This window comes from Microcaecilia unicolor, chromosome 10 (genome assembly GCF_901765095.1).
Source record: "Microcaecilia unicolor chromosome 10, aMicUni1.1, whole genome shotgun sequence".
Lineage (NCBI taxonomy): Eukaryota > Metazoa > Chordata > Amphibia > Gymnophiona > Siphonopidae > Microcaecilia > Microcaecilia unicolor.
In genome coordinates this window covers 32817189-32832263 of record NC_044040.1, presented here as the reverse complement: position 1 = coordinate 32832263, position 15075 = coordinate 32817189, and the positions used below count along the sequence as shown (strand labels likewise).

The following is a 15075-nucleotide window of genomic DNA, read 5'->3' as shown; positions in this document are numbered from 1 at the left end:
TTGAGGCTGGCACAAAAGATTTTTAAACTATTTTTTGAGGGTGGGAGGGGGTTAGTAACCACTGGGGGAGTAAGGGGAGGTCATCCCCGATTCCCTCCGGTGGTCATCTGGTCAGATCGGGCACCTTTTCGTGGCTTGGTCGTAACAAAAAAAGGATCAAGTAAAGTAGTCCATGTGCTCATCAGGGATGCCCTTTTTTATCGACTATGGGTCAAGGATGCCCATGTGTTAGGCACACCCAAGTCCCGCCTTCGCTACGCCTCAGACATGCCCCCAGGAACTTTGGTCGTCCCCGCAACGGAAAGCAGTTGGGGATGCCCAAAATCGGCTTTCGATTATGCCGATTTGGGAGAAGGACGCCCATCTTCCGATTTGTGTTGAAAGATGGGTGTCCTTCTCTTTCAAAAATAAGCCTGATTGTATTCAATTCTTTAAAAACAAATAGGAGGAAATATTTTTTTACTCAGCAAATAGTTAACACACTGGAGTTCATTGCTGGAGGATGTGGTAACAGCAGTTTGCATATCTGGGTTTAAAAAAGGTTTGGACAACGTCCTGGAGGAAAAGTCCATAATCTACTAATGAGACAGACATGGGGAAGCCATGGTCTGACCTAGTATTGCTATTCTTATGTTCTTATGTAAAACTGCACATGCCTATTTATAGAATTGCCTTTTATCTGTTCCCTTGTGCATTACTGGCTCTTCAATACCCAACAGCTCTTCTGCTTAAACCCAATGCAAATACTGCGCTCAGTGGTGGGAATTCAATTCCTATTCTTGTCTGTCAACATTCTTACAGTTTTGTTCCTTACTTCACTGTCACCTTGGAGCTCACTTGCATTATGGACCTCTGGCTACGTTTGTAGCCTTGGTTTTCTATTTAAAACAATTCCCGAGGTGGTATTAGTGTAGCCATACTATTGCCATTACTAGCCACTCCTCCATCAAACCACCATGCTCCACCTATTCTTGCGTTAAGCAGGTAGCATGGATTTGTTCCCCATACTGGCTTTCAACATGCATTAGACATTAGTGTGGGCCTGCACTAACATTTAACACGTGGTAATGCAGCTTAGCAAAAGGGTCCCTTTATTTTACTTATTTCATACTTATTTTATGACAGTATAATTCTCCAGAAATATTACAATGTGGATAAGATCATAACAATTATCAAAAGTCATGCCACCTCTTAAAATGCCTTAAGAAAAAGCAGTAAATGGGTTTTCATTAGAATAAAGGTGAGACAAAAGATCAAAAAGAGGGAGAACAAAACGGCAGATTAATGTGATTTACCATTTCAAATGACAATTTACAGTAATAAAAAAATGTGATAACAGCAGGTACATTTTGGTCTAAATCGAGAAATATCACTTATAATGAAAAATTGTTGCGAGGCATTAACCCCCCTCATTAAGCAATAAGTAAGCTCACAAGAATTGCTTAAAGAGCAAAATATGTCATTTTCAGTCAAAAAGAGTACATGCAAAAAAAAAACTTAAAACAAAGTTTAGATGGGTAGGATTAAAATGAACAGGGGATAGCTGAGGTTTTATTTATGACTGCAATCTACAGTTTTCAATAAGGATTACTTAACATAGCTACTGTACAGTAAACTGCACAATATCTTCTCTAGACCCCTTGAGAAAAATATATGAATGAAGAGGACTATGGTGTAATTTAAGAAATAAGACATTAGCCTCCTAGTTGATAAGGAATCCTAGTGACTGTGCAATTCAGTTCTGTAGAATGATTAAGGTCTTTGACTGTGCCACTAGAAGTCAATTTTCCAGATATGGAAATTATAGGCTGACTGAATTTCAGTTTTGAATGCACAGCTAAAACCCCAAATCCTTTTTAAACCTAGTTTCAGTTTCAGCCAAAAGGTTATTTTAAATTTTGGCCATGTTATCAGTTTTGGTGAAAAAATTGCCATGTATTTTGGTATAAGGCGAAAATTTGTGCTTTGTCCCATTTGTCTCCATTCCTCTCCTGAACAGGATTTTTGTTACATTTGTACCCCGCGCTTTCCCACTCATGGCAGGCTCAATGCTCCTCCTTCTAGACCCATCTACTTATATCTCCCACCCCCACCTGTAGACCCCCCCTTGGCCTATCTTGGTGGTCTTGGGGTGAAGTTGGGGCAGGAGTGATCCCCAGTTCTCAAAGTGGCTGCTGTAACTGGGGCATCACTCCTGCTCTGAGACCACCAGCAATTGTAAAGTAGTCCTTGGGGGGAGGAGGGGGGGGGGGGGGTTTACTGTTTGTATCTTTTAAAGTTGCAATTACAAGCAATGCAGTTATAAGTACATAAGCACAATAGCTTAAATGGCAAATAGAGTACTCCAAATAAATGTTTTTGATACAAAATTTTAGGAACAATTTAACGCTGGGGTTTACTAAGCTGCTAGTGTGGCTGGCTGTGCACTAGTGCAAACACAGCCCATTCACTTTCAATGGGCTGTGTCGGCAATGTCGCAGGGAAGCTGCTAGTGAGGCGTGGAGGGGCATAATCGAACGGGGCCGTCCATCTATATGGGCGACCATCTTTAAAGCAGGCCCCGTAACGCGGCATACCCAACTGTATTATCGAAACAACATGGCCGGCCATCTTTCTTTTCGATAATACGGTCGGGGACGGCCAAATCTCAACATTTGGGCCGGCGTTAGAGATCGCCACCATTGGTTTTCAGCGATAATGGAAACTAATGGCGGCCATCTCAAACCCGGCCAAATCCAAGGCATTTGGTCATGGGAGGAGTCAGCATTTGTAGTGCACTGGTCCCCTTCACATGCCAGGACACCAACCGGGCACCCTAGGGGGCACTGCAGTGTACTTCAAAAATTGCTCCCAGGTGCATACCTCCTTTATCTTGTGTGCTGAGCCCCCCCAATCCCCCCCAAAACCCACAACTGTACACCACTACCATAGCCCTTAGGGATGGAGTGGGGCACCTACATGTGGGTGCAGTGGGTTTTGGGGGGGTTTTGGAAGACTCCCATTTATCACCACAAGTGTAATAGGTAGGGGGGGGGGGCGAATGGCCTGGGTCTGCCTGCCTGAAGTGCACTGCACCCACTAAAAACTGCTCCAGGGACCTGCATACTGCTGTCAGGGAGCTGGGTATGACATTTGAGGCTGGCATAGAGGCTGGAAAAATAATGTTTTTAAATTGTTTTTTTTTGGGTGGGAGGGGGTTGGTGACCACTGGGGGAGTCTGGGGAGGTCATCCCCGATTCCCTCCGGTGGTCATCTGGTCAGTTGGTGCACCTTTTTGAGGCTTGGTCATTAACAAAAAGGGACCAAGTAAAGTCAGCCAAATGCTCGTTAGGGCCGGCTTTCTATTTTCCATTATTGGGCGATGCTGGCCATCTCGTAACCACGCCCCCATCCCGCCTTCTGTACCCTGCTGACACGCCCCCTTAAAGTTTGGCCGGCTCCTCGACGGGAAGCAGTTGAAGCCGGCCAAAATTGGCTTTCGATAATACCGATTTGGCCGGGTTTAGGAGGTGGCCGGCCATCTCCCGATTTGTGTCGGAAGATGGCCGGCCTTCTCATTCGAAAATAAGCAGGTTAATAAACAAACCCCTCAAGTCTGTAAATTTAGGATGATAAGCTCTTTAGGAATTAGCCCTCAGTTTCAGTTTTCATTAGCTGCAGTCCATGTGTGTGGAGGCTATTTTGCTTGGAGGTAATATACTGTCTTTTGTTATTTAAATTATTATATTCTGGCTTGAATACTGTGAGTTTAATAAAGGGATTCAGCCTGCAAGCTCCAACAATCCCCTGTGGCCTTCACATAACCAAACTTGAGTTTTCAGTTTTGGATGAAACCAGGTGATAAGTTTCAGCTGCAGTTTCGGTTTTGGCTGCAAACTTTCAGACACTTTCAGTTTTGGTCGAAAATTCTAACAGAAATACTTGATAGCCTCATTTAAAAAGGTGTGCAGCTGCTATGAGGCACTTCAAAATCTCCTATGGGGCTGAGGAAAGGACATATGGGAGGACACTGTCCTGGATTTGATTGGACTGAAAGGGAAACCAAAGGTATTTCTGATATGAAGGATAATTTGGAATGTTTGCTCATCAGAGGTTCCCAACATTTTTGGTAGTGAGGACCTGTTATTTAATTTCAAAATGTTCAGGGACCTTTAGTTCAACCCCTCTTCCCTGACCCCTCTGTGCCAAGCCTGTTCCTCTTAGTGTCCACTTTTTGCTGCATTTTTACACACACCAAGACACACATAGATACAGGCATGCAGTTACAGAATCGTCTTTTTAGCATGCATGTCAACGTTCTGGGTATAGACAAAACCCAGATTTAGAAGGGTGAGCCCTTAGGTGGTTGGCAGACTGCGGAGAAAGCCTACGGCCCAAGCCAGCCACAGATGAAGTCACCAGGGGCAAGGAACCTGGCTGAGCAGGATAAAAGATGCTAGAGAGCACTGAAAAGCCTATTCCAAAGGGGCTTCGGCTGAGCGGGATACAAGAATGGAGAAGCCCGTCCCAAAGGGGCTTCGGCTGAGCAGGATACAAGGTGCAAGAAAGCATGGATGCAATGCCAGTGACAGAAGGTCAACAGCTGCAAAGGCAAGGAGGCAGGAAGTTGAAGTTCTAAAGAGGACGCTCTCAGGATGACGTCACATGACCATGCCTTGCCCTGATCTCCAGAAAGGTGGATGTCAGGCACGCACCCATGCCTAAGAGGCCCTGCTCGAGTCCGCTGTGTGTTCCCCACACGCTGAAATGCCTGGGTTAGGGGTGTGATGCCAGCGCCACTCCCACACCACACTGACGCTGTGGGTGGCCCAAATTGGGACTCCTGAAGCTGAAGGTAAGTGCGACATAGGGAGTTTTCTTTGATTCTACCTTGTCATTTGAAATTCAGGTTAATAATTTGGTTAAGAAAGTACTTTTCAAGTTTAATTAACTGAAATCTATTCTCTCTAACTATCAAAAAGAGCATTTTGCTTTAGTGGTCCAGGCGTTGATATTATCTAGTCTAGATTATAACTATCTACTCTGCTGTTCCTCGAAAACTACAGACTAGGCTGCAATTGTTGCAAAACATGGCCTGCTAGATTGATATTTTGCCAAAACAAACATCATAGTGTTACTTGCTTTGTTACAGCTGTTGCGTGCTTTGTGTTGGCTTCCAGTGTCCGTGAGTGTGTTGTTTAAAGTTTTGTGTTTTATTCATAAATCCATTTATGGTTCTGTGCCTCGTTCCTTGGTCAACTGAATTTTATCTTTCTCTCTCCAGGAAACATATGTCATTCTAAAAGTTGTTGTTTATTGTTTTATCCCTCTCTTGCAGGTTTAAGATGGTGAGCACAGTGGAATGTTTTTTTTTTCCGACTTTTTCTGTTTCAATTTGGAATGATCTTCCTTTGGCTCTTAGGTTGGATTCATCGTATGTTTCTTTTCGGAAAAGACTGAAGACATTTGTTTGAGAAATTTTTATTCAAGTAATGCATGCTTTTGTTAATTTTATTCTGTTTTTAACAATGTTATTTACTGTATTTTAATGTATTGATTTTGTAAACTAGAATCTCAATTGTAAACCGATTAGGATCTTTTTAGATTCTGTGGTATATAAAACTTTAGATTAGATTATTAAAGTTTAGTGCACGCTAAATGCTAAGAAGCCCATTTTATACCTAGTTTATGCTAATTCTGTTTGCGCATACTAAGCTTTAGTAAAAGGACAGAATAGTCTTCTATCTAAAATAATTGAAGTAAACACAACAAAACCACAGGAGACCCTTGTTTCATGTCCATTTGGCTGAGAGAAAAAACAAAATTGAGGAGCTGAGGGACCGATGCACATTGGAAGAGCCACTTTATGCTAATGTTCTACATTCTGGAAGCAGCAGTTTCATCCTAGTACCATTGGATAAATGGATAAAGTCAACCATTTGTGTACCTGGACTCAATCTTGCTTGTCAGCAGAAAAACCAATGGATACCATCGAAACAGATGAAATTCACTTCATTATATACAAACGGAAAACCACCAATAAAAAGGGTGATCATAAAATTTAATTTAATTCAGATACTTAACATCCTTTTAATCAAAAGTGGTTTAAGGCAGATTACAAAAGAGATGAGAAACAAAATAAACCACAGGATATAAACATCTCAAATACAAAACAACTCAAATAGTTACATACAATAAAATAATTTACCTTGTAATATAAACATAGGAAAATAAAAGATGGATTAATATGCATCAAGCCATTATTACATAAAATATTTCTGAAATAGCCAGAATTTTAGAAGAAGGAAAAACCCATATAATTCGCTATTAATCTTATTTTATTTTTTATTTATTTTCTTATATACTGCCTGTAAACCAGAAAGCTAGGTACAGTAGATATTTTCTGTCCATGGAGGGCTTATGATCTGAGTTTGTACCTGAGGAAATGGAGGGTTAAGTGACTTGCCCAAGATCACAAGGAGCTACAGTGGGATTTGAACCTGATTCCCCTGATTCTCAGCCCACTGCTCTAACCATCAAGTTACTACCCCACTAAGGGCTAGGTTTACTAAGCCACGCTATGGGCACGTTAGCATTTTTAACGCATGGAAATGGTGTACACGCGTTAAATGCTAACATGCCCATAGAAACGTATAGACGTCTCAGCGCTTAATGCACCTTAAATTTACAGATGTGTTAAAAACGCTAACGCACTTTAGTAAACATACCCCTAAATTTACAAGACACCTCACAGTACACAGAAGGCTAAACACAATGTACGCAATTCTTTATCTTGTAGTAAATTATATAAATATATACACAGGAATGAAAAAAAGTACGAATATTACACGAACCAGGCTAACAGTGTCTTGGGGATCCTGGGGGGGGGGGGGGGGGGGGAGGGGGATTTGGATGGGCTTCTGGATTGACATTTTTCTAATGCCAATCTCCAGGTGAGATAACACTGAGGCAGAGCATGCATCTCCTTATATTCAAGGGGAGATTGTTCCAATAATTAGCAGCACTAAAGCTTATAATGTTATCATGCACTCACTTGTACACAAATTCTTTAGAAGAAAGAAGTATTAGCTTATTAGTGCCCAGGGGCGTAGCCAGATGGCCAATTTTGGGTGGGCCTGAGCCTAAGGTGGGTGGGCATGGAATTCATCCCCCCACCCCCCCGTTTGCTCCTCTCTCCACCCCTCCCTGCCCACAAACCCCAAATATTAAATACTTGAACTGGCGGAGATCCCCAAACCCTGCCAGCTGAAGATTTCCTCCTCCTCATGCAGCCAGCACTCTTCCAAACGGCAGCCAGCAGCACCTTGCTTCAAATTGATGCTGCTGCCGGCAGGCCGTGCATGCTCAGTGCTTTTGCATGTGCGAAAACTGAGCATATGCAGAAGGGCCAGTCTCAGCCTCGGTTCAAGGCAAGTGCTGCTGCCTGACATTGGGAAGAGTGGGGACTGCCCAAGGACAGAAAATCTTCAGCTGGCAAGAGTTGGGGATCCCCACCAGCCACTGCAAGAGTGTCACAATTTTGGGTGGGCCTGAGTCCAAGGTGAGTGGGCCCCGGCCCGCCCAGGCCCACCTGTGGCTACGCCACTGTTAGTGCCAACAAATATTTGACTGACTCAATTCGACCTCAGACATAATATAAAACAGGAGGCAATCCATGAATGACTTTGAAGGTCAAACATAATTTAAAAATATCCCTTGCCTGAAGTAGTAATCAATGAAGCCTTTTCAAATGAGGGGGTTGCTCATTCCCACTGCCTACCTCCACCAACTGTGCTCTTTAAAGTATGCAATTAAGTCAATCAAAAAAAACCCCACAATTTCATTTCCACAGACCATAAAAGGTTTGCATTAAACCCAAATTATTAATAGTGTTCATATTTGATTCGATTCAGCCTCGATTAGTGCCCCAAATACATTATTTGTATTCAGCCGAATAGTGATTTAAATTCGGATACGAATAATCCAGGGCTCTACTGTGCTAAATCCTACTGAAATAAACACCTGATCTCTAAATTCACATTGCTTCTTTTATTATTTGCTATGTTAAAACTCAATACCCATTATTCGTATTTGGCCAAATAATATTTTTCATTATTTGTATTCAGCTGAATAATAAAATATGCAAGTCAGTACAGCCCTAATTATTATTAATAAAAATAATATAAATAAATCCAGGTGACTTGGGAACACAAGACAATTAGAATGACTGACTCTAGACAAAACATCTAAAGTCCAAAATATCATAAACTCACTAATAAAAGTGAAAGATGAAACCTAGTCAGTTCCATAACAATATATTCATCTATAAAATTTTGCTGCTATAGCTACTGCTTCTCTTATTCCCCCCAAGGATGATACAAAGTATTTCCTGAGATTTAGTGAGATGTCTTTTCTCTGTCAGCTCTGGGAAATGCTCACTTCTTACCTTTGTGTTTTTCAAAGTACAGGAGGACACGAGTTTGCTTTTCTATCTGATTTCTTGAAGTTTCCAGTTCAGCTTTTAATTCCAGTTTCTGGTCACTTCTGTAATTGATGAGGGTATGTACCTTTGAAGTATTTTGCCCCAATTTGATTGGCTGCACTTTTTTGTCCTTTAGATTGTAAGCTCCTTCGAGCAGGGACTGTCCTGGTAGCGCTTTATAAATGTTTAGTAGTAGTAGTTCTGTGCAAGCTAGCTTATTTTGCTTTCCAACCTGTGCATCCCAATATGAGGTACACTAGTGCTCCAGGGCCACTGGGAATATTCCAGTGTTGCCTATTCATAGTCCGGTTGTTGCTGCTTTCAACACTGGGAATTAGTGCCACAAGGATAATGAGTGAATATTTTGCAGAGTTTACATTACTTTACAAATTGCCCGACAGTAGAGACTGTTTCTGTGTGACCAGAATTTGAAAATTTGTTTTTATATGTTGAGGAACATCCTAGTTCTGCCCTGCGCCCACTGCTTTTTTTGGGGGGTGGGGGGTGAGTGTTGGTGGTCTGTGGAAATGAAATGTTTGAATGTTTGTTTACAGAACTAGAGTGCCAGGTTTTTTTTTAATGGTATTCTGCATGGTTCTGGGTTAATGAGAGACCCTAGACCAGTCTCATATGGAAGATCTGACTTGCGGAATTATGTAAGCCACATTGAGCCTGCAAATAGGTGGGAAAATGTGGGATGCAAATGTTATAAATAAATAAATAAATATTATTTTAAGCAAGAAAATAGCTAAGGATTTCTTTATTGAATAGGATCTGGGAGAAGGACAACAAATGATAAAGAGGATGGAATGACTCTCCTATGGAGAAAAACTAACGAGATTTTACTAATCCACATAGGCGCTTATGCGCGTCAATTTTGAGCTGCTGCCCGACTATCGCATGGCCCGGGTGGTAATTTCATTTTTTTTTTTACACACGTCCACTAAGTGCACGGCACTAACCGGGCGGTAAGCGGCATTGCACATGCATAGACCATTACCGTCCTAATGCGTGAGACCTTACCACTAGGTCAATGGGTGGTGGTAAGGTCTTAGGCCCAAAATGGACGTGCGCCTATTTTTATTTTGCCGCACGTCCATTTTTGGCCAAAAAAGGCTTTTATACACGTCTATACCAGCGCAGGCCTTACTGAGGTGGCACCAAAACATCAGAAAGGGTGTAGAGCCTAAATCATGACACACTACCTCTTGAAGGATCTACATATGGTCGTTAAGAAAAGGAGCTCATTGTGAACACTATCCACCCTAAAAGGGTGTTTTGTGGCTCTACATGAGAATTGTGATATTATGATCCTTTGTTTCATATTGTTGACAGTCTGCATTTTCCGTATGGGTGGTATATTGGTGTATTAGGGTCTGCCCAGTGTAATATTTGTGGTACAGTAAGGTTCTGAGTGTGTTTTTGCACAAATTTGTGCATAGTGTTTTGCAGGAGCGATTGTGGTTAGTATATGCTTTGAGCAACCACTTTATTCTTTGACCTATGATACATATCTAACATCTAATAATAAAAGGTATTTTATTTTTACTTATTTTTTTTCTGTGTGTTGTCAGACAATTATAGAGGTAAGTTCCACCCCTGGCCCCACCCCTAACCCCACCCCCTTTAGCCTCCTCAAACAGTTGGGCCACCGAACGCCTATGCCCAGGACCTCACATTTACATGTGTGTTGTACATGTAAATATTTAGAATACTAGCATTTATGCACGCATGTGTGCACTTATATATATATATATATATATATATATATATATATAAATGTTAGTATTGTGCCTAAGCTCTATTCTGCAAATAGCCGCATAGCTTATATAGCATGTATGTGTAAAGAGAGCATACACTGGGGCAGAGCATAGGTGGAGGCTCCCATTTACACATGTAACTTACAGAATTTTGTGTCCCTGTCACACCTAGGCCATTGCACTTACACCAGATCTATGGCATAGAACACTAGATATCTGCCTAGGTTCCTTTATAGAATGAGTTCCTATTGGAGGTATCCAGTTATAGAATTGCTCCCGTAGTGGCTTAAAATACAGGGACAGGAGGTGGAAATACATTTACCGGTCACTGGTGACTACATATTTCTGAATATCAGGTCAAATGTTGCTATATTATAATCTCTGTTAAAAAAAAGAAAGAAAAAAAAAAAAAAAGAAACAGCAGATTATTGTGAAACTTGGTTTATGAAAAATATACATTTTGCTCCTGTAAAATCTTGATTGCTCTGATAGCTTCTACAATTACACAAAACAAGCAACCAAGATCCTCTGGGAAAGTACTTAGAATGTAACTCAATGGAGACACTGTAAAAATGAAAGCACCTGGGTGTTGGACCTGGGAACCTGGCAACAGCATAGTTGATAAAGATTCACACAGCATATGCAGTTTACAGTTTATCTCTGTGGAATGTTTTATACAATTCTCTTCTACAAGTTCCATCATTAACAAGCATATGTACTTGATCTACAAACAAACAAAAAATAAAAAAATCAAAAAAAAATCACAGGTTAACAATGGGGGGTGTAGTCTAGTAGTTTGAGAAGCAGGATGAGAATCAGAGAAACCACGGCTCAAATTCCAGTGATGCTCCTTGTGACTTTGGACAAGTCACTTAAACCTCCATTGCCTCACACAAAACCTAGATTGTAAGCTGTCTGTGGACAGGGAAATACCCAATTTATAATCAAATCTGTTTACTTTTTCAAAGAGTAGAAAGACTAGGGGACATAACAAGAAGTTATAAAATAGCACATTTAAAACAAATAGGAGAAAATATTTTTTCATGTAATACATATTTAATCATTGGAACTCGTTACCGGAGGATGTGGTAAAAGCGGCTGTTGCAGCTAGGTTTAAAAAAGGTTTGGACAAATTCCTGGAAGAAAAGTCCATAAACTATTATCAAGGCAGATCTGGGGAAAACATGGAATTGTGCTACTTTTTGAGATGCTGCCAGGTACTAGTGACCTGAATTGGCCACTGTCAGAAACAGGATGCTGGGCTAGATGGACCTTTGGTCTGACCCAATATGCTAATTCTTATGTTGTAACCTAGGTGGAACTTTTACCCTAAGCTACTAGCAAAAAAGGCAGGAGATAACTTCAAATAAATAAATTTGGGCACTTCTGTGGACTCTTCTTTCCTGACAAGTTTTGTGGGACAAAAGGGAAGGTGGGATCTCTGACTATGAAAAGTGTTGTGGGTTTGGGAGGACTAAGGAACTTCACTGCCCATCTAATTTGCCCACTTTGCTTCCCTTGGCCATAGAATAGACTTCACTTGATTTCTACCTTTACTTCCATTTTCTTGGCACTAAAGACGCCCAGTTCTTATTCTATGCTTTCTTGAATTCTTTTACTGTTTTTGCCTTCTCTGCCGCCTTTGGGAGGCTGTTCTACTGTATCCAATTTGTGTGCACCCAAATTTGCACATGCAATTTAGCTGAATAGCGAACCAATTAGCATCAATAATTGGCTTTTTAAACAATTATCGGTGCTAATTGGATTTAATTAAATTTTGTGTGTGTAAATTTTATGCACAGGTTCAAAAAGGGGGTGTGGCCATGGGAGGGACATAGGCAGATTGGGGGCATTCCCACAATTTATGCGCATTGTTATAGAACAGGGATCCGTGCCTAATTTAAGTGTGGAGATTTACACCAAGGATTTCATTTGTATAAATGGTAGCGTCCAAATATAGTCGCGGTTCCCGGCACTATGCATTACTCTGGAAGTGGTGCCCAACTTTAAGCACCGTTTATAGAATAGCGCCAAGCACTTTATTTCGACACCAATTTTTTAGGCGCCATTTATAAATCACCACATATGACACAGTAAAATCAAAATAAAACAAGCACACTAAAAACAAAAAAAGTAAGGGGATTACACACATCCAAAATGACACCTAATGTTATGATAAATAATTCCACTGGGATGCAGCAGATTCTGTTGCATGTTCTTATGTGTGCATAAGAAGTCTTCTTCTGATAATGTATGCATATTGCATATCTTATTGCTCTTTACATAATTTTGTAAGCAAGAAAATGCGTAAATAGTACATGCATACTTTTTCTGATTGAAACTAATTACTTGAATAAATTTACACCTGCTCCTCCCCATGCACACATTTTCTGAGTTATTATTAGGCATGCATGTTCAATAGTAAGTATATATTGCACTCCAGAGAATGCCTCTGCTCATTTTGGATAAAGTTCCATAGAACTATATGGGGATGTTGGAGGGACAATTTTATAAGGGTCCATTTCTACACATAAAAAACCCATACTTTTAAAATAATTTTTCTATTTTTAATATATTACAGTATGGATGTATTTTTTTATGTATTACAGTTTTGATGATATAATAGGTATATTTATATTCACACAGAGATATCTTATATATTGACTCCTGAGGTAGATGCAGTTAGAACCAAAACGCAGGACTGCGTCAAGTGTTTGGATTTTATGTTTGAATAAACCTGATGTTTGGATACCCCCTACTTCTTTTTTGGGGGGGATACTGTGAGGTTTGTTGCTAGGGGGGTACTTCTGTTTTGTTTGCACATTAAAAAAAATCACTTTCTGCCTGATTTTCGAAAGAGATCGCTGGCCATCTTCCGACACAAATCGGGAGATGGCCGGTGATCTCCTGAAGTCGGTCAAATCGGTATAATCGAAAGCAATTTTGGCCGGCTTCAACTGCGTTCTATTGCGGGGCCGGTGAAAGTTCAAGGGGGCGTGTCGGCATGGTAGCGAAGGCTGGATGGGGGCGTGCGTTGAGATGGCCGGCTTTGCCCGATAATGGAAAAAAGAAAGCCGGCCTTCACGAGAATTTGGTCTGCTTTATTTGGACCCTTTTTTTTCAGGTCCAAGTCCCAAAAAAGTGCCCGAATTGACCAGATGACCACTGGAGGGAATCGGGGATCACCTCCCCTGACTCCCCCAGTGGTCACTAACCCCCTCCCACCCTAAAAAAAAACAACTTTCAAAACTTTTTTTGCCAGCCTCAAATGTCATATTCAGGTCCATCGCAGCAGTATACAGGTCCCTGGAGCAATTTTAGTGGGTGCAGTGGATTTCAGGCAGGCGAATCCAGGCCCATCCCCCCCTACCTTTTACACTTGTGGTGGTAAATGGGAGCCCTCCAACCCCCCCCCCCCAAAAAAAACCCACTGTACCCACATGTAGGTGCCCCCCTTCACCCCTTAGGGCTATGGTAGTGGTGTATAGTTGTGGGGTTTTGGGGGGGGGGGGGGGGCTCAGCACCCAAGGTAAGGGAGCTATGCACCTGGGAGCTATTTTTATTTATTTATTTTTACTTTTTAGAAGTGCCCCCTAGGGTGCCCGGTTGGTGTCCTGGCATGTGAGGGGGACCAGTGCACTACGAATCCTGGCCCCTCCCATGCCTTGGATTTGGTCGGGTTTGAGATCGCCGGCTTTGGTTTCCATTATGGGCAAAAACTGAGGCCGACCATCTCAAACTCAGCCATCTCTGACATTTGGGCGGCCGCAACCGTCTTATCGAAAAAAAAAGATGGCTGGCCATCTTTTTCGAAAATACGGTTGGCTCTGCCCCTTCACGGCGCCGTTCTCGAAGATGGCCGGCCATGAAGATGGCTGGCGCCTTTCAATTATCCCCCTCTTTACATGCAGAAATGCCCTTTTGTTGATATGATAAAACTCCCTAGCATAATGGTCTCATGGTTGTTACATATCCCTTCAAGTTCATCAGAATTCATATTTACACTTTTAATGAACACAAGAAACAATACTGTTCATAATTCACAGTGGAAGCTTTACCATTCTGTATACTATATACAGGGGTTGGTACTACGGCCAATTTTGTTTAATATATTTGTGAGAGACATAGCTGAAGGGTTAGAAAGAAAAGTTTGCCTTTTTGCAAATGATGCGAAGATAGCCAATACAGTGGATACCATGGAGGGAGTAGAAACCAAGAGAAGGGATCTCCAAACGTTGGAAGAATGGCCAAGGGTCTGGCAGTTAAAATTTAATAAGCAACCTAGATACAGGAAACTAAAATATATCTAAAACACGTTTTACTCTCCTGCATTTTTGTGCGTTAAAATTTAATGCCAAGTGCAGAGTGATGCACTTGAGGAGCAGAAATCCAAAAGAAATGCACCAGATAGGAAGAGAAAGATTGGTAAGCTCGGCTCAGGAGAGGGACCTTGGGGTGATGGTGTCCAAGGATCTCAAGGTGATGAAACAATGAGACAAGTCAGTGGCTGCAGCCAGAAGGATGCTAGGCTGCACAGAGAGGGAATAACCAGCAGAAGAAAAGGAGGTGTTGATGCCCCTGTACAAATCGTTGGTGAGGCCCCACTCGACTTGAAGTGGTTCAAAGAAAAGCAACTAAAATGGTATGGGGTTGGTGGAAATGCAAACAGTAAAGAAATTCAAAAATGTGTGGGATAAACACAAAGGAATCCCTTTTAGAAGGAATGGACCCAAAGAAGCTTAGCAGAGATTAGGTAGCAACACTGGTAATTGAGAAACAAAGCCAGCACTGGACAGACTTCTACGCTCTGTGCTCTGATCGTGGCTGGACAGATTCATCTTCAAGGCCCGTGCT

General features: G+C 41.6%; 1 protein-coding gene across 5 annotated transcripts in view; it reads right to left on the bottom strand.

Moving 5' to 3' along the window:
* The window catches only part of CADPS2 (calcium dependent secretion activator 2), a 596794-nt gene that overhangs the window by 174111 nt on the left and 407608 nt on the right, over window positions 1–15075 (bottom strand). The window lies entirely within an intron of this gene.